We start from the raw sequence: 22,290 nt of genomic DNA, 5'->3' as shown, positions 1-22,290 counted from the left end.
GGGATCAGGGTTTGAAGCCAGCCCTAGCAGGAAAGTCCAAGAAACTCCTATCTCCAGTTGGCCAGCAAAAATCCAGAAGTAGAGATGTAGCTCAAATGGTAGAGTACTAGCTAGCCTGGAGTGGAAAAAGCCAGGAAAGAGCACAAGGTCCTGCATTTAAATCCCACCTCCACCCCCCCACACACAGAGTTTCTTTATCAGTTAACAATGATAGGAAAGAAAAGAAATACTCACAAAACCACCCGATTCAAACTCCTTCCCCTGATTCAAACTCCTTTTTAGAACTGTTTATTTCCATGCAACAGAGAAAGGATTATCCCTTGGGGGTGAGGGAGAATATGCTTCATCATGACGGTGGATGTATTTATTTCTAACTGAAAATTGACAAGAAGTTTGTGGGTATGTCTGATAAATGTCTGCTCTTCTGATTGAGTGCACAGGCTGACATGGATAGGAGGGTCTTGAGATCATGGAGAACCCTGAATTGTGCCTCACACTGATGTCTGAATTGAGATCAAGACTCTTCATATCTTCCTCGGGACTTTCTCCACATCCATGTCTTGTGATGGCCCTCATGTAAGCCAGATTGGCCTTCCCTCCCTAAATTGGTGGTGGGGTGGGGGTGGGGAGAAGGAAAGGAGTCTTAACTGTTTCTCTTGTGCTCAATTGTCATTAGAGATCTTGAGCATGCGCTCCTCTAGTGTATGTACATGTTTTCACAATGGGCCCTTAATATCTGCAGGCTATCTCCATAGTCAACTGACTACAGACCCTAAATATTTGGGAGGTTCTGTAAAATTACATCTAGGTAGAACATGCGTAAACCTTTTCCTTGTCATTTTCCCCTAAATGATACAGCAGAACAATGATTTATGCAGCATTTTTGTTGTATCAGGTATGTGTTCTTGTGTGACTGTGTGCATGTCTATATGTGTGTGCCAATACTAGGGTTTGAACTGAGAGCCTGAGTGCTGCCCCTTGGCTTTTTCACTCAAATCTGCTGCTCTATCACTTGAGCCACACCTCGACTTCTGTTTTATTTTGATTTTTTTGGTCAGTTAGAGATAAGGAGTCTTGTGAATTTGTCTGTCCAGTCTGACTTCAGATCCTAACATCTCAACCTCCTGAGCAGCTAAGATTATAGGCTTGAGCCACCAGTGCTCAACCTAAGTCAGTATTCTTCTAGCAACAGAAAATTAAAGCAGAAATTTTAGTTTCATCTTGCTTCATTTCAATAGATCTGCTTTGTCACCTGTCTCAGAGATCATGTCTCTCCAGAGTCTGGATAGTGTCAGATTCTCCAGGCTTTAACTTTTTGCCTCCTCTTGTCTTGTCCTGGACATCAGAGGGCTTGGAAAGTTGTGCCAAGTTAGCAGCATATAGCAATGGCTCAGCAAGGTCAGCGACTCTCCTGCGTGTTGGATCTACTTCCTTCTCTAGAGCTGGATATTGATTTCCAAGGCCACAGGGGCTCCACCCTGGGTCTGGCTGACAGTGAGGGACTGCAACCAACCCGGCCAGTGAACATTCTGGATAGGTTATGATTGCAACTTTATATTGATCTATAACAACGATCACTGTTGCATGCATTTCTGGACTTCATGTAAGCAGAGGTTTAATCCTTAAAATCAATTTACAATGGCTGGATGTGCACACCGAGTCTGGAAGGTGTCAGAATGCTCATCACAGATCCCACAGACCCTGAGAGCAGAAGACAATCCCATGAAGACAAATCGACAGCAGGATGAAACAAGGAGAAAGCCAGGGAGGCGCTAAGTGGAACCACAGAATGAAAGGAAGTGAAGCAGCAGAGAGGGATGCATGGACCAGTGAGGAGTATTCATGCCCAACGGCAGAATGCACGTGACGGCCGGGGGACAGTGCATGTGAAACTGGGGTTTTCAGATCCCAGCCCCAAAGTCCAGGAATCCCAAGTTAGATCTGGCTACTTGCCCCTGTATACCAGATAAAGAGATTTCTGTCGTCAACCATCTTCACAAGCACAGACCTTGGTTTCAGGTTAAATGGGGAGAATCTGCAGTGGGTGAGAGAGGTATGCAGAGTTGAAGCAGTCCACGACATAGGCGTGGCCTGGCTGGCCATGGGCTTTGTCCGTAGAAGAGTTTCAGAGAAGTTACTGGAGCAAAATAGGACTCAGGTGCTCTTCCAAGTCTTGGGCTCATTGGTGTAAGATAATAGAAGACATTGCCTGTTGGAGGGTTTGCCTTCCTCACAAGGCATTTATTCTAAATCATCTTTTTCCTCCTGCACACAAGGTGGTTGTGGAGTGACTGCAGCTCAGATCCAAGGGCACACGTTCAAAGCTCGGGAACTTTCAGTTACTTCACGGGACCCAGCTAGTGAGTCTTTCTACTTTTCTGACCATGGGACTTGAATTCAGGGCTTAGGAGTAGTTCCCTAAGCATTGGTGCTCAAGGCCAGAACATTACCACTTGAGACACAGCTCCACACCTGTGGGGCTTAATTAGAGATGAAGGGTCTCACAGACCTTCCTGCCCAGGCTGGCTCAGATCTCCTGATTAGCTAGAATCACACGTGTGATCCACCAGCATTCAGTAGCAATGAACCTTGAAAGTTGCTTCTTACACATGGAGTAACAGCCTACTGTATACTTGTGCCAGGCACTGGGGCTGCAGGAGTTGCCCTGGCTGGATTGGCAACACTTGGGCCCCATCTCTGGTTATTTGTGTTTTGGAATTAGCTCTGATGTGGAGGCCACGATTCCTGGAACTTCACGGGTCACTTGGAGACGCCACAGCATGTATCCTGGACACCCTTCAAGTCCATCATGTTCCAGATGTGGTCTTCTGCTCCATCTCTTGGTCCACCTGAAGGCAAGGTTCTTTCTGACCAGTAATTCCCATGTCTAAATGGACATTTAAAGGGAGGGAATGAGGGCTCTGCCATTCCACTTGATATCATGAGGTAAACAAAATGAGCCCAGCCTGCAGCTATACATAGCATTTAGGTTGGCCTGAGACAAGGTGAATGCTAAAGAGACTTGGGGCTTCCCACACTCCACCCCCCCTGCCATATGGTGGCTGGGCATAGGATAGAGGCCCCTCTCCAGCTTCAGGGAGATGTAGGTAGGGAGGAGTCTTTTTTGCATTGGCTGGCTTCAAACCATAATTCTCAGATCTCATCCTGTTGAGTAGATAAGGTTACAGGTGTGAGCTGCCAACACCCAGCTGGCCTGACTTATTAAAGATATAGTTTTTTTATCCGTGGTCTTTTGGAAAGGGGTGCTCTGGATTGAACTCAAGGCCTTGCATGTGCTAGGCATGCGCAGTAATAGCCCCTAGTGACAAGTGGTCTCTTCCTCCCACAATTCCATAGTCTTCCATCTGGCTTTGCCTCCCTCTGCTGCTGCCACCTTCCCTCTCCCCCAATAAGCTTGGCCTACAAATTCCCTGAATAGGTTCATTATGGCTCATGCTTCCAGATGGCTGCAACACGAGCTGCAAAGACGGGTGAGCAGGCGCTCCTGGGCTGGGGTGGTACAGAGGCTCCAGTGCATTGTCATTCTCTGGCTGTTTGGCTGCCTTTTTGGGGTTGGATTTGTAGCTTGGGCCTCAGCCAGGAACTGAGCCTGATCACACTGTGAGTATAGTGCAGGCCAGGGAGCCAGAAGGAGACTCCTCTCGGCTGTGCCCTCTGCCAGCTGGAGGGAACTGCCTTCTGTGGCAAAAGCTAGGGCCACACTGAGGTGAAAGGGCACTCTACTACTTAAGTTGCTACATCTCAAATACTTACTTTTTTTTACATTCATATTTTTCATATATTTTTATTATAATTAATAGAAGGGTTACATTATATTTGTCAGATAGATGGTGCATTAATTCACATACATTGATACCCTTTCTCATGTCTTGGTCCCCATTTCCCTCCCCCCCACCCCTACCCCTCATCTTGTTTTCCCCCCTTCCCTATCCAATTTCAAATAACCAAATACACATAAATTCAATATATCAGATAACAAAGTGAGATACTGTAACAATATGAGATAACCAAGGGACAGCAAAGGAGATGAGAGATAACAGTACATTAAGGACAACAATCACTCATTATATGGCTTTTGTTTCTACATCCTAGAGGTCCTTTCATTCAGTGTCCTACTATATGACCTTTTGTATCAAGGTTTCGCTCTATTGCAGATCTCTGCTAGGAGAGCCCAAGGTTTCTACTGATTATGACAAATGAGGGAAACCATTGAGCCTATGTTCCTTTGAGTCTGGCTTACTTCATTTAATATGATTTTTTCTAAGTCTTTCCATTTCCTAACAAATGGGGCGATGTCATTCCTTCTGACAGCAGCATAGAATTCCATTGTGTACAAATACCACATCTTGTTGATCCACTCATCAACTGAGGGACGGGTTGGTTCCATATCTTTGCTATGGTAAATAGTGCTGCAATGAACATCATTGTGCTAGTGGATTTAGTCTGACCTTGTTTCTGGACACTTGGATCGATGCCAAGTAGTGGAATTGCTGGGTCATAGGGGAGATCTATGTTTAGTCTTTTGAGGAAAAGCCATACTGCTTTGCATAGTGGTTGAACGAGTTTGCACTCCCACCAACAGTGTATCAAATACTTACTTATTTTGCATCAATTATTTGTCAGACCGGTCTCCTCCTTTTTGTCTGAGCTAGAGTCAGATCTTGTTTGACCTAAGTTAAACATGACTCCTAAGTGGTTGGGATTACAAGCATGAGCTACAGTGCCTGTCCTGCTCTGTTTTGTTTTGTTTTTTAAACTCTTTAAACCACTCATGTCTCTTAGCCAAGGCTTTCCAGCTGCAAGCCTGTGTTCTCTAACTAGAACAAGACTAGATCAAATTCCTTCCAGTTCCCATGATGGGATGTAAAGAAGAAAACAAAAATCATAGAAAAAAGACATTTTCTTCTTTTCATTGGAGTTTTTATTTCGATGAGAAAACAAAAACCTTTGGGTCATGAAGTTTTGGAATAACCAATAAAACCTTTCAGGCTGAGTTATTTTACATGTCATTCCCAAGCTCTGGTCCCGTGGACAGCTTGGAGGGTTTTATGGATCTGATCCTTGCAGTCCCTGAGCTGTGGGAACATTCAGTACAGCCCAGCCACAGGCAGCAGCGGAGAGCATTCCTGTGCTTTCCCAAGACGTGTTTATTGTCCTGCCATGGCCTCGCCCTGTGCAGAAGGATCTGTGCCAAGCCCAGAGAATGAGTCACATTTAGTTGGTACTTTTTTTCTCCATCGTGGTGTTTTGTTCAAGCAGGGTTTACAAGGGGACACGCTACCATCCTTATGCAATGTCTAGGAATGGGAGAAATGACTGGAAGCGTGGATGGGAGAGGCAACACACACACACACACACACACACACACACACACACACACACACACACACAGGCTCAAGACAAAAGGATTCTCCAATGCAGTTGGCTACCAGTGTTAATGTACAGAAGGCAGAAAAACATCTCTCCAGAGTACAGAGTTCATACATTGCTGGAGAGGACAAGAAGAAAGCAATGTTTGTGGAGCATCTACTCACTGCCAGCATTACCACACATGTGAGTGGAGGAATGCATCCCCTGCTTAGGTAGAAGGTGCCACCAGAGCTGCACATTCAGATTCACTAGACATGGGTCCCTGGCAAACTGCCTAGTTACCTGTGCCTCTGTTTCCTTATCTGTAGGGATAAGAGTAGTCACAGCTGGGCACAGGACATATGGCTGTAATTCCAGCTGAGGAAGGAGGCTAAGGCAGGAGGATCACAAATTTGAAGCCAGTCTAGGCAATATGGCAAAACTCTGCCTCAACTCCCCCCTCCCTGTCCAGCAGTAACAGCCAACCACCAGTGTTCATTGTCATAAGAGTCTCAAAATAATTAGACAAGGTAACAGTGGAAATGACTTAGCATGCTCTCTAGCTAATGCTATATGCTCAGTAGGGGGTCAGTAATCATTTTTAACACACTCTGGGGTAATCATCTTCACAAAATCCCTTTGCAGTTGGCAATGCTGGCTTATTTTATGAATAAGCACTCTGGCGGAATGCTGCCTATAAACCTAGCTACTTAGAGGGCTGGGATCTTCAGGGATTGTGATTTGAAGTCGATTGGGACAAAAAAGCCAGAAAGACACTATCTACCATGTAACCAACAAAAAATTTGGCTAGAGGCGTGACTCAAGTGGTAGAGTGCCAGCTGAGCAAGTGTAGAGGAGAAGGGATAAAGGAAGGCAAGGGGGAGGGGGGAGGAATAGGAGAAAAGGGGGGAAGGAGAGGGGAAGAGGGAGAAGAGGGAAGGGGAGGGGAGGAGGAGATTAGGAGCACACAGAGCAACTTGGGCTTTCTACTGTTTTCTCTCCCTCTGCAGAAAGAGGCGCTGCTCTGAGTGTGAAACACGAGCACGGCAGTTCCACAGAGCGCTCAGAGGTCATTTCCAAACCACACTGCATTTTCTCCACCAGAGATTCAAAGTGTGATGTGAACATCTCAGCCACACACCTGGCTCCCCACAGTCCTCAGTCAGGCTTGGAGCTCCCACTTTCTGCAGGCTGGTCTGCCTCAGCTCCACCTGGGCTGAAGTCTGTGCATTTCCTGGTGTCTCCCCTGAACAGCCATCCTTCTATCTCACCTGGAAAAGCACACAGCTGACTGGCCTGCCCACCCTGGGTTCACTCACTGACTGCAAGCTCATTCAGCACAGCTGCACCCTGGCTCCATCCGGGCACTCAGAGCTGGTGGTCTCTGATGTCAGGCAGTGTGCCTCTACCCAGAGCTCTGTCAAGAGCTGGATGGAGAAGAATAGAATGATTTAGGTCTTAAAAGTGGGAACTCCTGATCACAAACTTAACTCTGGGCTTCAGATCCGGGACTTCCAGGGCTCATAACCTCCCTTGCTACCCCAAATACACAGCTTTGTATAGGCTCATGTATATTTTTCTACAAAGAATAGATAACATTTTTACTAAGCTTCTCCAAGAGTACACACCTAAAAACTCCTTTAATATATAAATATATAGTATATATAAATTTATATATAAATTACATATAAATAGGTAGCATATAAAATTATATGCAATTATTATCCTTCAACAGTTTGATACAAAGGGGTTTCAATTCAATATGTAAGTTTATAAATGCGATGCTCTTTTTTTCTTTTTCTTTTTTGAATTTTAAATTATTTGTACAGAAGTTTCAATTCCACAAATCAGATTGGGAGTAAAATGCATTTTAATCCCTGTTACCCCTTCCATCATTTCCCCCATTGTTCCCAATAGGACTCGTCCCATTAAGTTATTCAAACTCTCAAGAATTATGCTAACTGGGCACAGAGGGAGCTACTCAGAAGGCTGAGATTTGAGGATCCAGGTTCAAAGACAGCCCAGGAGGGAAAAACTGTGATACTCTTATATCTCCAATTAACCACCAAAAAACCCTGAAGTGGAAGTATCTGCAAGTGCTACCCTTGAGTGAAAAAGCTAAAGGACAGTGCCCAGCCCCTGAGTTCAAGCCCCAATTCTAACAGGAGAAAAAAAAAATAAATGACAACTCTAGACAAATGAAATTGCTGAATCAAACTTCATTGGATTTAGTTATTTCCCTACCTCAACTATGTACCCTATACTTGCTTTGCTCACATTCCCCCCACCCCTTGTTTCCTATCATCAGATTCTGCTGGACAAAATGAAAAAGCAGTGCTTTGTTTTGTGGTATCCCTTGCTCTCTAAATTGGAGGAATTTTGTGTATGCTTCTGGCTTTATAACCCACATTGGGCTCTTCATGAAACCGTCCTCTTTCCTATGCTCATAAGTCATCTAGTTAGTATTCAGGTCTACCATTGCCTTGGTAATGGATGGGGAGCTTAAGATTCTTGTTTATTTTGCTCCAAGAAGCAGAGGGTTCAGTTAATCATTCCTACCAGTTCATGCACACTTCATCATTGGCTCTTGCAGGGCCCAGCTCATAATTCACTCATTTATCCTTGCATGCATGGATTTTGGAGTTCTAGTCTCTATTTATTTCCTCTCCCCCTCACAGGCAAGCACTTTTAGGTGCTCGATGTAGGCTGTGATGTTCAGCTATACTTCATATAAACCTGTATATAATTTTTCTTATTATTGTTAAGCAGTTTTCCACATGTCATTGGTCAGTGACCACACCCTCTGAACCACACCCTCATTCCTCGCAGTGGGTTGATTGGCAAAATTCTCCAGTGTTCTAGATGCCAACCCTTAGCCATTTCTGCTATCTTAAGGGTCTTCTCTAGGTTTGTTTCTGTCTGACAATTGGCCCTTTTTCGGAGCAAGCCTTTGACTGGGATGGATCCAAACCCATTATATGGTCACCTCACACTTTGTGCCAGCGTGTGGCTTTGTTTCTGGGAATGGTTCTCCACATTTTGGACACCAGGAGCCTCTCTGGAGCTCACAACCACATCACACTGAATGTGACAACCCAGGAAACACACCACTCCAGTGGGCTGTCTTCCAAGTGGGCTCAGACCCCTTTCTCTTGTTTTCCTCAGGCCTGCCTCCCTTCTTGATTGCCTCATTCCCGCCCCATGTGGTACCCACATTTCTTCCCAAAGGGCCAGCCCCTCCTCCCTTAACAAGATCTGGCCATCTCTCAACCACCACCTCTTCAAACAGGAGACCAGAAACTCTGGTGAATCCAGCCTTTGAATCCTTCCTTTCCACCCTTTTAGCCACATTAAAATAAAAACTCAAGTCATTGCTGGAGCTCATTCTCTCATTTCATTCGTGTGGTGTGGTGCTGTTCCTTCTCCGGGGAGAAGTGTCCATTTGATTTTGCTCGTGGCTCCTGGGTCAATGCTTTTAGTAGGCATCTCATAAATACTCTTCTCTCTCCAAATTCAAGCTGTTGCCAAAGACTGATGACTTAAGCTTCCAGACCTTTTTAAAAATGCATTCCTTCCTCTGCATCTCCAAAGCCACATCCTTGCCTGGGTTTAGTCCCTGTCCACGCCTGCGCACATGCGCATGGATGTTTACTACCTTTTAGCCTTCCTGTCTGCCTTACCCGCCTGGGTGAGGGCTGGGAGCTTCTGTAATAGCCTGCGGCCTGGGATCTCTGGTTAAGCAGGGACCATACACCTAACCCACGTGCATTGGGGGGACTTCATATCCCTTTGAAATTTTCATGCTTTTAACACTTGGCTGCTCTGTCTGCTTCAGCTGTGCTAGGGCGTCACCACTTTCTTTTCTTTCTTTCTTTCTTTCTTTCTTTCTTTCTTTCTTTCTTTCTTTCTTTCTTTCTTTCTTTCTTTCCGTCTTTCTTTTTTTTTTTTTGCCAGTCCTGGGCTTGAGCTCAGGGCCTGAGCACTGTCCTTGGACTTTCTCAAGGCTAGAGCTCTACCACTTGAGCCTCAGCACCACTTCTGGCTTTTTTCTATGTATGTGGTACCAAGGAATTGAACCTGGGTCTTCATGCATGCTAGGCAAGCACTTTAACCACTAGGCCAAACTCCCGGCCTCTTTTTTTTTTTTATATTGGTTTATGGGGCTAGAACTCAGCCTGGGTGTTGTCCCTTGAGCTCTTCAGCTCAAAACTACCAACCTACCCTCAAGCCAAGCCCTACTTCCAAGTTTCTAGAGGTTAACTGGAGATAAGAGTCTCAGGTCCTTTTGTGCCTGGGTTGGCTTTGAACTGTGATCCTCATCTCAGCCTCCTGAGTAGCTAGGATTACAGGTGTGAGCCACCTCACCGGGCCTAGGGGTCACCACTTTCTCTGCTGTCCATTTACCCACAGAGTGTGTGCTTACAACTGTTGTAGTTTACAACTGTCATTGCTAACCATGGCCTTTCTGGACTATTTAGAGAAAACTCTGGGTCCTTCTTTTGGTGAATGTGTCTCCTGAAGTGTGGTGTGCAGAAACAAAAAGAAAACTTCATCAAATAGTGAAGGATGGGACCGATCTCTCCTCTCCTCTCCTCTCCTCTCCTCTCCTCTCCTCTCTCCTCTCCTCTCCTCTCCCCCCTCTCCCCCCCTCCCTCCCTCCCTCCCTCTCTCCCTTCCTCCCTCCCTCCCTTCCCTCCTCCTTCCCTCCCTCTCCCTGAGAGCTTCTGAGATGGCTGTTATAACATCACACACTTGGTGGATTAACCCAGTAGAAATTTATTTCCTTACAGTTTCAGTTTCTAGGATTCAGCATCACCGTGGGCTACCATTTGGATCTGGAATGGCTCAGGAGTTTTAAAGAGCTGGTGCCTGCTTGCCACTAGAAGCTGGTGGAACCCTGAAGCCGCAGGAGCTAGAGGGGAGTTTGGGCCTATTTGGGGGTGTGGCCTTGGAGAAGACTCATGGGAGGGCTGGTTTCAATCCCTGTGTCTCCTGGCTGTCTTGAGGGGAGCAATTTCCTTCACCATACGCTCCTTGCTATGACATGCCATTTCACCACAGCTTCCAAAGGAACATTGTCGTCAGATGGAAAGCTCTCTTAGTGACGCGGGAGGGGCACAAACCTGATGGCAGCTTATTTTTGATTCCATACATCAGCTTTCCATTTGCATAACTGACCTAAATAGATGACAGGTTTAGTTTGGGTCACAGTTGCAGAGCATCCTGTCTATGATGGATGACAACTTTGGAAATGCAGACAGAAACGTTCTCAAGATCCTATCTTGGAAAACAATACAAATCTGGAAGTATGCCTCAAGTGGTAGAGTGCCAGCCTAGCAAGCTTAAAGCCCTGTCTTCAACCCCCCCCCCCCACACACACTATACAATGATGGTTAATACCCACTTGGATGACCCAGGCTAATCTCCTGCCCTAATCACACCTGCCTAGCCCTTGTCTACACAAGACAACCCCATCCACTGGAGAGAAAAGGGGAGAGAAGAAGCCTTTCTCCCTACCCAGCACAGGGACCATGGCTGACACCCCATGACAAGGACTGATTATGAGAGAGAGAGAGAGAGAGAGAGAGAGAGAGAGAGAGAGAGAGAGAGAGAGAGAGAGAGAGAGAGAGAGAGAGAGAGACAGAGAGAGAGAGAGAGACAGAGAGAGACAGAGAGAGACAGAGACAGAGAGAGAGACAGAGACAGAGAGAGAGAGAGACAGAGAGAGAGAGACAGAGAGAGAGAGACAGAGACAGAGAGAGACAGAGAGAGAGAGACACAGAGAGAGAGAGACACAGAGAGAGAGAGACACAGAGAGAGAGACACAGAGACACAGAGAGACAGAGAGAGAGACACAGAGAGAGAGACACAGAGAGACAGAGAGACAGAGAGAGAGACAGAGAGAGAGACAGAGACAGAGAGAGACAGAAAGAGGAGAAAGAGAGACAGAGACACAGAGACAGAGACATAGAGAAAGAGAGACAGAGCACAGAAAAATTGATTTAATCAAAATCATGCATGATACAAGGATGTTCAAGAAAAACGGTCAGAGTGTGAGGGACAAGGCTAAGTGCACGCTGAGTCCGGTGAAGAATGGGCCACCCTATACAGATGTAATGTGACTCACAGTGATGGGCTGAGATCAGGGACCCAAAGGGGCCAGCGTGCTCAAATTCCTCCCTGGACTCGGTATAGAAGGTAGCACACCCATCAGTGGAGAGATGTACTTCTAAGGAAGGCAATTAGAGAATTCTCAGGTGTTCAGGGTAGCCTATTTGGTAATAATATGTGCTAAGCCCAGAGAATTCATGGATGCCAGAGACTGGAGTCTGGCTATCTTGGGGAAAGCATTTTTTCAATCTATCCTATCCCTACAAAAACCATCTTCACACCTCCTTTTCTGTGCTCACTGCCTACTGTTGGGCATATCCTGAGAACATTTGTATTTACAGATCTAATTAATTTGCATTAGTGATACTGCTTGCTTGGTTCTGACTATAGTATCTACTCCTGTATAAATGACACATGGTTAGCTTTAAGCCACTCTTTCAATTTTGTTGACCTCTTCTGAGATCTATCCATCAAACATTAGGAACATCTACAAATGAACGAAATATATACATTTAAACTTAGTAAGCACTTGCTTTGTTTTATCAGTGACTAAGATGTTTAATGGCCTCCTGAAAGCAGAGACCTGTGGTCTACCACCAGAAACCTCTCTACAGCTTCCATTAAAATCTGTGCCTTGTCAGGCACTAATGGCCCACACCTATAATCCCTGCTACTCAGGAGGCTGAGATGTGAGGATCATGGTTCAAACAGAGCCTGGGCAGGAAGGTATATGAGACTCTTACCTCCAATTAGCAGTCCAAAAGTAAAGATGTCACTAAAGTTGACCAGCCTTGAGCAAAAAGCTAAGGGACAATGCCCAGGCCCCAAGATCAAGCCCCAATTCCAGCAACACACACACACACACACACACACACACACACACACACACACACACACACACGGTATGGGAACATAGAGGTTTAGTATTTGGTAAGTAAGAATGGTATGCTTTGGTTGACTTTGATGTTAGGCTCCTTAAGAAAGGTTACTCTTTGCTGGGTATTGATGGCTTATGACTACAATCTTAGCTATTCAGAAGGCTGAGATCCATTGGACTGTGGTTCAAAGCCAGGCTAAGCAGAAAAAGCTTTGAGACTCTATTTGCAATTAAACAGCAAAAATTTGAGCTAGAAGCAGAACTCAAGTGGTAGAGCACCAGCCTAGCAAGTAGACTTGAGTTTAAACCCTAGCACTGCCAAAAATATTTCAGCAGTCATTCCAGCTTTGGTGGGGGGGGAGGAAGGGGGCAGTTTTGTAGAGATAAGAATTTCAGACTTTCCTGTCCTGTTTGACTTCAAACCACAATCCCCAGATCTCAGCCTCCTGACCGCCAGTGCTTGGCTCACTTTCTTAATTCTTTATCTTCCAATTATTTCATAACAATTAATAAGCATGAGTAAATGCTTGATGATGTGAATTAAAAACCCTTAGACAAAGACCAATGCATGCACGCCCTTCCATACTCAAACAATGCAGATTTAGGATCATGCTTTATCTCCATTTGTAGGGCACCTCTGCTCCCCAGATCCAGTTTAATCTCAGGGTTCTAGGGATTTTCTTTCTTTTTTTTTTTTGCCAGTCTTGGGCTTGAGCTCAGGGCCTGAGCCCTGTCCTTGGACTTTCTCAAGGCTAGAGCTCTACCACTTGAGCCTCAGCACCACTTCTGGCTTTTTTCTATGTATGTGGTACCTAGGAATCGAACCCCGGTCTTCTTACATGCTAGGCAAGCACTCTACCACTAGGCCAAACTCCCGGTCCTAGGGATTTTCTTCTTGCTGGCTCCCTGCAGCTTCTTTCGTGAGATTCCTCCTGGTCAGTGTGGCGTCCCCTCTGTGGTCAGTTATTACATGCCACACCAATGAAGTGCCTGACTCAAGGCAGCCAAAATCTCAGGCATTTTCTGCATTTATACGTTTTATTAAGGAAACAAAACACAAGGTTGACCTCCGCTGGAGTTTGAATGGGTATCATCCAAGATTCTTTTTTAATCACTGGCTGGGGGCCGGGTGATTCACACCTGTAGTGCTAGCGACTCAGGAGGTTGAAATTTGAGGATCTCAGTTCAAAGCCAGCCTGGGCAGGAAAGTCCATGAACCTCATCTCCAATTAAGCAAAGCCAGAAGTGGAGGTATAGCTCAAGTGGTAGAGGACCAGCTTCAGAGTGAAAAGATTAAAGGACAGCACTCAGAGCCTGAGTTCAATTCCCAGTCCCAGCACACACACACACACACACACACACACACACACACACCACAAACTTAGTCACCTTTGTGAGATTTAAGGGCAGACTCCCATGAATGAGATTAGTGCCCTTACAGAAAAGAACCAACAAAGTGCCCTCCTCCTCCCTCCAGCTAGGACACCTCTAGAAGGTGCCCTCTTCTGTCGCCAGCACTTTGTTTGACCTTGGACTTCCTCGGCCTCTAGAATAAATTTCTGTTGTTGATAAGCCACCCAGTTATGCCCCCCCCCTTCCTCTCCAGCAGGAATTAAGGCTCCTGTTTGGAGTTTGGGACCTGTCTCAGAGATTGATATGAAGTCGTTTCCAGCAGACGAATCAAAGCTGTTCTGCGAGCACTGATTTGGCTCTTGTCCCCCAGCCCTCACCGCGCAGGGGCCCCAGCTTTGTGGAGATTCGGGATCTTTGAAGGGAGGACTCATTCCCTGCCAGCGTGTTCGTGGCTCCGGGAGAGGAAGCCGGCACTGTCACACTCGTCCTCACACGAGGACAGATCCGGTTGCTATTCGGGGTCCCTGGACCCCTAACCCTCTGTAAACCTGCCACCAGACCCCGGGACACCCAGCGGAGGACCCCTCAACCCCTCCTTAAACCCCAGCATCCCCGGGCAGGCGCTGGGCGCCGGCGTCCACCAGGGGACGCCCTGGCACCTGTCTGCGGGCGGCCTTGCTCAGGGCAGCGGTGGCGGCGGGGTGCGACAGTGCGCGGGGACCCCCGCGTGCTCCGCGCCGGAGGCGGCCCAGCCGGTGGGGAGGCCTGGCGGGGCAGGGCAGGGAGGGGGACGTGGGGAGGTGGGGGCATGGAGGGAGGGGCGTGGGGCGTGGGGGGCCGGGTGGGGGCCGTGGGGAGAGGGGGGCCGTGGGGGAAGGGGGGCGTGGGGGAAGGGGACCTGGGGGCGGGGCGTGGGACCTGGGGGGCGGGGGCGGACCCCGGCGCGCTCCACCCCGGCGCGCTCCACTCCGGCGCGCTCCACTCCCGCGCGCTCCACTTCCGCGCGCTCCACTCCGGGGCGCACGTGGCGGCGGGCGGGGTGACGGGCGGCGCTGGCCGGCGGGGGCGCCCGCTGAGCGGGTCGCGGAGTCACTAATGGTCCCGGGGCTCCGCCGGCGCCTCCCGAAGCCGCCTGCGCCGGGGGAGGAAATGGTCCTGCCCAGAGATTGATCTGGAAATGGCTGCGTCGGCGCTGCGGTTCCAAGGAGCCGGGCTGGCTGCCTCCTGGCTGAGGTCCTTCCGTGTCCAGCCGGGAAGCCCGGCCTTCTCCTTCTTTCCTTTCCTTCCTCGTTCTTCCCTCCTTCCCCACGCCCCACCCACCCCGTTCCTCCCTCCCTCCATCTCGTCAGCCCTCCTCCGCGTTCCCTGGCCAGCGGCAGCCTCTTATCCTCATGCAGGGGTTGGAATCAGAGGTCGCTGGGAGCAATCTCTCGACTTTGCGTTCGTTCCTGGACGGACTCCCAGCGGCGCTGCAGGCGTCGGAGCGGGACCCGGCTCCTCCTGCGAGTGTGAAGGGAGAGAGGAGGTCTGAGTTCCCGAGCTTGGTGCCATTCATACCGGGCCTGGGTGCTGACTCTGGGCCGTTTTGCTTAAGGCTGGTACTCCACCACTTGAGTCACACCTCCACGAATGGCTTTTCCATAGTTAACCGGAGATGACAACCTCATAGACCTTCCCGCCCGGGCTGGCTTGTAACCACGACCCCAGCCTTCTAAGTAAACAGGATTTATAGGCGTGAGCCACGGCGCCCAGGAAAGTCAGTGTGGATAGCCACCTAAGGAAGTTCGGGAATTGGCTCAGCTGTGGCTTTTGGAAGTGACCAGGGCAGATATCCAGTGCCAGGTGCTGTGCCAAGTCCCGTACACAACAAATGCCTTTGATTTTGTCTGGCAGGACAAGGTCAGGGTCGCAGGAGTCGGGGCCACTTACATGTGTAGTCAGTGCAAAGGCAGAACCACCCTGCGCCTTCGGGAGGGGCCTCCGCTCCCCTCCGAGAGGTCCTCCAGGACGTGGCTTCCAGGGGTGGACTGAAGAGAAAACAGTCCCCCAGCTGTTGAGGATGAGGAGTGGGAAAGCGTGCAGGAACCACTCTGCACAAAATGAGGGGAGTGCAGAATTTCCGTGTGACCAGAACATCCTGACACTGGCTCAGCTGGAAAGAAAAATGTGCATTCATTATGTAGGGCTGCCCTGACAAGACCCCACAGGCCGGGCGGTGTACACGAGCGAAATGTGTTTTCTCACCGTGTTGGATGCTGGATCCGGAGTTCAAGCTGTCGGCGGAGCTCACTGCTCCTGAGACCTCCCGAGAACCCCCTCCTTGCTCTTCTCCCTGTGGTTCTTGGATTTGTTATCAAATTTCCTTAAGTGTACAATCACTCGGATCAGGACCTATCCTGAAGCCATCCTTTTAATGTACCCCATTAAGGAATGTGTCCAGGGCTTACATTTCAAGGTCCCAGGGTTTAGGACTTTAACGTGTGAGACTTGCTCAGGTGGGTGATGGAGAAGATTCAGCCCTTAGCAGAGGCCCATGGAAGTTTTAGCCACAGAATGCCGCACCCTGCAAAGTGCACTACTACTGCACATTCAAATAAGCTCGTTCTTATGCATGCCCCTAAACATCTCTCCTAAAAACTTTTGCCGTGAGAAAAAAGGATCTAAGTTGCCTATTCATTGTTTCCAGAGTCATGAGTTTTTGGTTCGGCTCAAGAAAAATCATGTGTGAAATCCAATAAAAGAGAAGTCTTTATTGCTCAACCACTTTTGAAAAATGCCTGTTACGCAAGCCAATATTATTTTGCCCCCTTCCTATCAAGTCTCACGAGTTCCTATGAAACCAGATCTTTTGGAAGCAAAGGCTGGAGACCTGGAAAGTGTAGTGCAGCCTAGAAGACACTAGGTGGCGCCCAGGGTAGCAAGAAGGACACAAAAATGCAGGCATGAAGTCTCTTGATCTGGTTTGAATGGAAAATGTGTCCAGTCATTCTTGAAGCTAGATTTCTTCAATCAAAATGAAGCCTACTGCTCTCACTCCAGTGGGAAAGTCAGAGGTGTGTGTGTGTGTGTGTGTGTGTGTGTGTGTGTGTACTTGCATGTGCATGCCCTGTGCACATGCATCTGAATAAGCATTCTGTAATCTAGCTATCATGATTGAACCAGGCTGCAAGGTTAAATTAGTTAATTAATTAATTATACCTGTTCTAGGTATTGAACAGAGGATCTGGGTGCTATCCTTTAGCTTTTTCATTTAAGGCTGGAACTCTACTGATTAAGTCACACTTCCACTTCAGGCTGGATAATTGGAGATGAGTCTCATGACTTTTCTGCTGGGCTGGGTTTGAACCTTTTCTTTTTTCCATAGTCACCTATTGTCATATTCTTTTTTTTTATTAAGTTTTTTTGTGTCAGTTGTGGGGCTTGAACTCAGGGCCTGAGCACTGTCCTTGGACTTTTTTCAAGGCTAGAGCTCTATCACTTGAGCCACAGCACCACTTCAGCTTTTTCTATGTATTTTGTACCAAGGAATTGAACCCAGGCCTTCATGCATGCTAGGAAAGCATTTTACCACTAGGCCAAACTCCTGGCCCTAAATTAAGATATTTTTTTTATTATTAAGTAGTTACACAAAGGAGGTGGGCTTTAACATGCCATTTAACAAAGCAACTTATACGTACAATATATCTCAATCAATGTCTGTCCTTTCAACATGCTCATCTGTTCCTCTCCTACCTCCCCCTTTCTTCATTCCTCTAAATTTTACATGATATACATTGGATTCTTTTTTGCAGTAATATATATTTATTGATTGTAAAAGAAATAAAAAATACCCATTGTATTTATCTGTCACAACTTATACGAACTGATCTATGTTTACTTAGAAAATGATCTGACTCTTTTTTTCTAGAATGCTGTCTATTATTAAAACGTGATACCAAGGGATAAACAAAGCATGAAAAATAAAGGGCTAGTACCAAACCAAACTGATTTTTTTATTAAAAAATTTTTATTGTATTTTATTTTACATTGGATTCTTGACTGGATTTCTAGCCCCTTCTTCTCTTCATTTGCTCATCCCTTTCCTTTGACCCTTTTGAGTACCACTTCCTGATGTTTTATTTTGCTGAACTTTGATTTTACTTTTCTAAGGAATGACACTACTTGAGATTCTTGATTCTCAAATTTCAGCCTCCTAAGTAGTTAAGATGACAGGCATCTAGTGTTCTTCTTAGTGGCTTGGCGTGGGGAGGGAGGAGAGGGAGGTGGCTCTAGATGAGCTCTATCTTCTCCATCAATCTTGCTGATGAAACAAGCACAGGATACTAGATGTCTTACATACTACTGAAAATGTTTCCCTGGACTGTTCTTGGTCTACTGAATTGAAAGTCACCTTGGGGCTCTCTGTTCCATACCAAGGGCGGGCTCCATGATACTGTTCCCTGAAAAAGTTGGCTTTTATAGGGGTTGCCAGCCCTGCTCGACATGTCACCATCTGTGTTGGATGGTTTCCAGGGCTCCCTCCTCCTGCTTCATTTTCCATCCTGTTCCACCCAGGTCAGGGGCCTTCTCTGTGAACTGGTGCAGTCCCTGGCATCCAGCTCGTTTGACCTCTTACTTCCTGTTGAGCTTTGGCTGCTGGATGGAGGAGAGACGAGGAGGGATGAATGAGAGTATTTATATCTAGTGCCCCTTCCTGCTGGCAGGCTCTCATCCCTTGGGAGCTCCATCTCTACTAGCTGCTCTGTCCATGAGAAGGTGATGTCCTATAACATCACCTTCTGTCCTTACCCTGGAGGCTTCCATGTGGAGCAGCTTCCGACCCTGGCTGTGCAGGTTCTGTAAATAGTGCCTTCATTGAAACTCCCTCTCGAGTCAGCCAGAAGTGTCAGGTCCTTCCTTCTTTCCTTCCTTCCTTCCTTCCTTCCTTCCTTCCTTCCTTCCTTCCTTCCTTCCTTCCCTGCTTCCTTCTTTCCTTCCTTTCTTCCTTTCTGCCTGCCTGTCTGCCTTCCTTCCTTCCTGCCTTCCTTCCATGAATGCCATAGAGCAATATTTCTAAGCAACATTTTTTTATTCCTTTATGTTGTCTTCGTTTCAAGAATGAGTTAATGGATGGTTGCATGCATGCTAAAGCACCATACATGCTGGCATGGTAGGTCAACAGGTGCCATGGTTCTCCTGACTGCCAGTCCTCACTCTGGCCTGAGAAAACCCAGGGACCCTTTCTAGATCCTTGTGACCTGAGCCTCGGGTTTCTTGTCTGTTAGTGTGCCTTAGGAGGTCTAACGTGGTTGTACCAGGATTATAGGAAGCAATACGTAAAGCATGCATTTCTGATCATTTCTGGAATGTACAAGCCAATATTGTCCTCCTTTTTCCTGCTTGGTAGCTGCCAAACCCCCTCTCCTCCCTCACCATCCATCTGTGAAATGAAGCCATTTGCATGCAGACCAGAATGGTCTAGAGACCAAGCCACAGCATCTAACAGCAACCCTCTTAGATGCCATGGGACAGATGAGGGGGTTTCATTCAGCTTGAAACTGGGTCCCTGGAACTCTGTGGCAGCAGTTTGGTGGCTGGGTGAATTGCTAAAGTGGAGCGAGCAGGCTCCAGTGGATCATCTCAGCATGAGGAAGGTGAGAGTCAGCAGACAGACCATGTGGAACTGAGGACAGATGGCTCGACTGGACGGCCGCACTGCCAGTGCTCTGGTGTTCATTCAGCCTGGAAAGATGAGGATAGGAGGCCTGCTGGCCGAGCTCCTCATGGCCCCTGGAAATGGAAGCGTCCTGCCACTCATGTATCACCTGTCTGCCTGGAGGTAAAGTCGTCCCTCCATCCTGGCTTTGGGAGGCCTTGACCTTGCTGTGGCTCCTTTCATGCAACTTCAGGGTAGCGGGTGCTGAAGTCATCTTCATCCTCACAGGATGGTCCGGCTACCTATATCTTGCTGTCATCAAGAGGGAAACACAAGAAGTAACAAAGCTTTGCTGCTTCAGAGAAGTGGGTTTGTGGCCACTCAGCCGCCGTGGCCACCATTTGGGTGGTTGGTGGCAGAGAGGATGGGACCACACTGTATATGAAACTCCTGTGGATGTGTCCCAGGGCTTAATTCATGAAAGCACTGACAACAACATCTGCCAAGACAGCGTCCAACCGACCTGAATGGACACTCATGTGCCTAGAACTGAGAAAATGGTTTCTCTTCGACTTGAGTGCAGCGGGACTCCCTGGGAACCCTCTAACCTTTGTTGAACGGGTCCAGTTCCTGAGTCTCTTATTACAGCTGTGCAGTCCTCGTGGGTTCGTGCAGGATCGTGTGCATGTGTCAGCATCCCCAGAGCTTAGACTGGCGCTGCAATCTTCCTCTCCCCTGGTGATGTCATAGGTCAGAGCCATGTTAGTATGCGACACTCACGGCGAGGGACCTTTGAAAACAAGGCCACCAGACAACACAGCTCACTGTTTACACTGTCATGGTTTCACGCCTTACCAGTAATTCCGTTTGAGTCCTAGAAGGGTTACTTGTTTTACTTTGGGTTTCTTGTTTGTTTTTATTTTGTTAAATTATCCTCATGTCATCATACAAAGGGGTTGCCATTCAACAAAGCCGTTTATACGTAGCATGTATCTTGATGAGTGTCACTCCTTTTGTCTTTATCCCTCATCCCTCTCAACCCCACTCCTTCCTTTGATTTTCTTAATTGTGTAGGTTATGCATTGGAGTTTATGACTGTATTTATGTCATCTCATCTTCTTTTTGAGTATTGTTTATTAGACTTAGGTAGTGGTACAAAGGAGTTGCCGTTCGACAGAGACACCTCCCAACCCACCTTTTCTCTCACTTTTCTTAATTTTCAGGATTTGTACTGATCTTTTTTTTTTAATCATTTAGCAAAGCAGCTTATGTCTGCAGTGCATCTTGAATCTGGGGCATCCCTTCAACGTTTTTACTTGTGCTGGGGTTTGAACTCAGGGCCTCACATTGGCCTTTTCCTTCAGGGTTGATCCTCTACCACATGAGCCACACCTCCATTTCTGACTAGTTAATGACTAATTCGAGATAAGAGTATCAAGGACTTTTCTGCCTGGACTGGCTTTGAACTGAGATCCTCAGAGCTCAGCCTCCTACGTAGCTAGGACTATAAGCATGAGCCATTAGTGCCTGGCTATTGGTTGTTGGATTGTTCCTAACACGTGGTTGATGTCCGGAGGTCCAATTGGCCTTTCAGCTATGGCGCTGGGAAATCACTGTCCCTTCTTTCCTCCTCCTAAAGTTCACTGCAGTTTCCATGGACTCAGCTCACTTGCATCACTGCGATGGAGGTTGGAAAAAGGACACAGCTCGCCATCTAAGTCACTCCCTCTGCAAGGACCCTCAGGGGACACAGGCCTGGAATGAGCCCTGGCACTTTGTCCTCATCTCCTGTCCTGAGGGAGCACCAGGACTTCCTGTGGGCTCATTTTCCTTCCAGGTCAACCCTGGGGGCTGGGTGACAACAGAGGTGAATCTCCTGTGCATGCCAGGTGCACGTGCTTTCTGGGGGAGTCATTCCCAGTGGAAACCTAAGGGAGGCACCAGGCATTTACCCCAACGTCATCATGGAACACGAGGCCCAGGTGAGTCAGCCAGGTCACCATCGGGGCCACCACCAGAGGTGACAGCAGCCTCAGTTGACAGGTGGAGGTCTGGAGGGAGGTGGCATAGACGACATTAATGACTGCCTGCCTCCTCTCCTCCCCACTCTGCCAGGCCTGTGATTTCATCATGCACACCTTTGTAAACAACCCATTTAGCAACCAAATTATACACCCGGTAATTACAGCTTCCAGCTGCCTGTCAGGGGTTCCTGGCTCTTCACCCCGCCTCTAGCTGACATCACACCCTGCCTGTGGTGGAAGCCTTTTGCTAGTGTCCTCATGAGAGTTTGGGGAGGGGGGAGGGAGGATGGGACATGAGGGTGGATTGTCCTGACTTATGTTTAATTGTTGATGTCAGGTCTCTGGAAATTGTTTTGACAGTCTTGAAATTGTGTTTGGACTGTTGATTAGATCAATATGGGAAGCCAGGCCAGAATAGTTCATCTGTTGGGTGAAAAAAATCAAAACAAAGCAATCCAGGTAAGATCAGCTCTGCTGTTGTGAATAGGGGAGTCTTTCTCCACAGCCAGTATCGCCTTCCTCAACCCACTGCAAGCTGCACTTCTCTGCACCAGGTTTTCAAGTGGACTCAGGAAGCATGTGTGGTAGTACACACCTGTAATCTCAGTTACTTAGGTGGTAGAGGCAGGAGGATCGCTAGGTAGAAAACTAGCCTGGGCAAAAGTAACAGGATATTGTCACAAAAACAAAAATAAACACAAATCTGGATATGGGTGGCTCACACCTGCAATCCCAGCGACTCAGGAGACTGAGATCTGAGAATCATGGTTTGAAGCTATCCAGGGAAAAGAAGGCTGTGAGATTCTAGTTAACCACCAGAAAACTGGAAGTGGCACTGTGGCTCAAAGGAGTAGAGCACTATCGAGCAAAAATGCTCAGAGACAGTGCTCAGGCCCTGAGTTCAAACCCCATGACTGACA

This window comes from Megascapheus bottae, chromosome 11 (genome assembly GCF_031878675.1).
Source record: "Megascapheus bottae isolate mThoBot1 chromosome 11, mThoBot2.hap1, whole genome shotgun sequence".
Lineage (NCBI taxonomy): Eukaryota > Metazoa > Chordata > Mammalia > Rodentia > Geomyidae > Megascapheus > Megascapheus bottae.
Note: the sequence above shows the minus strand (reverse complement) of the source record.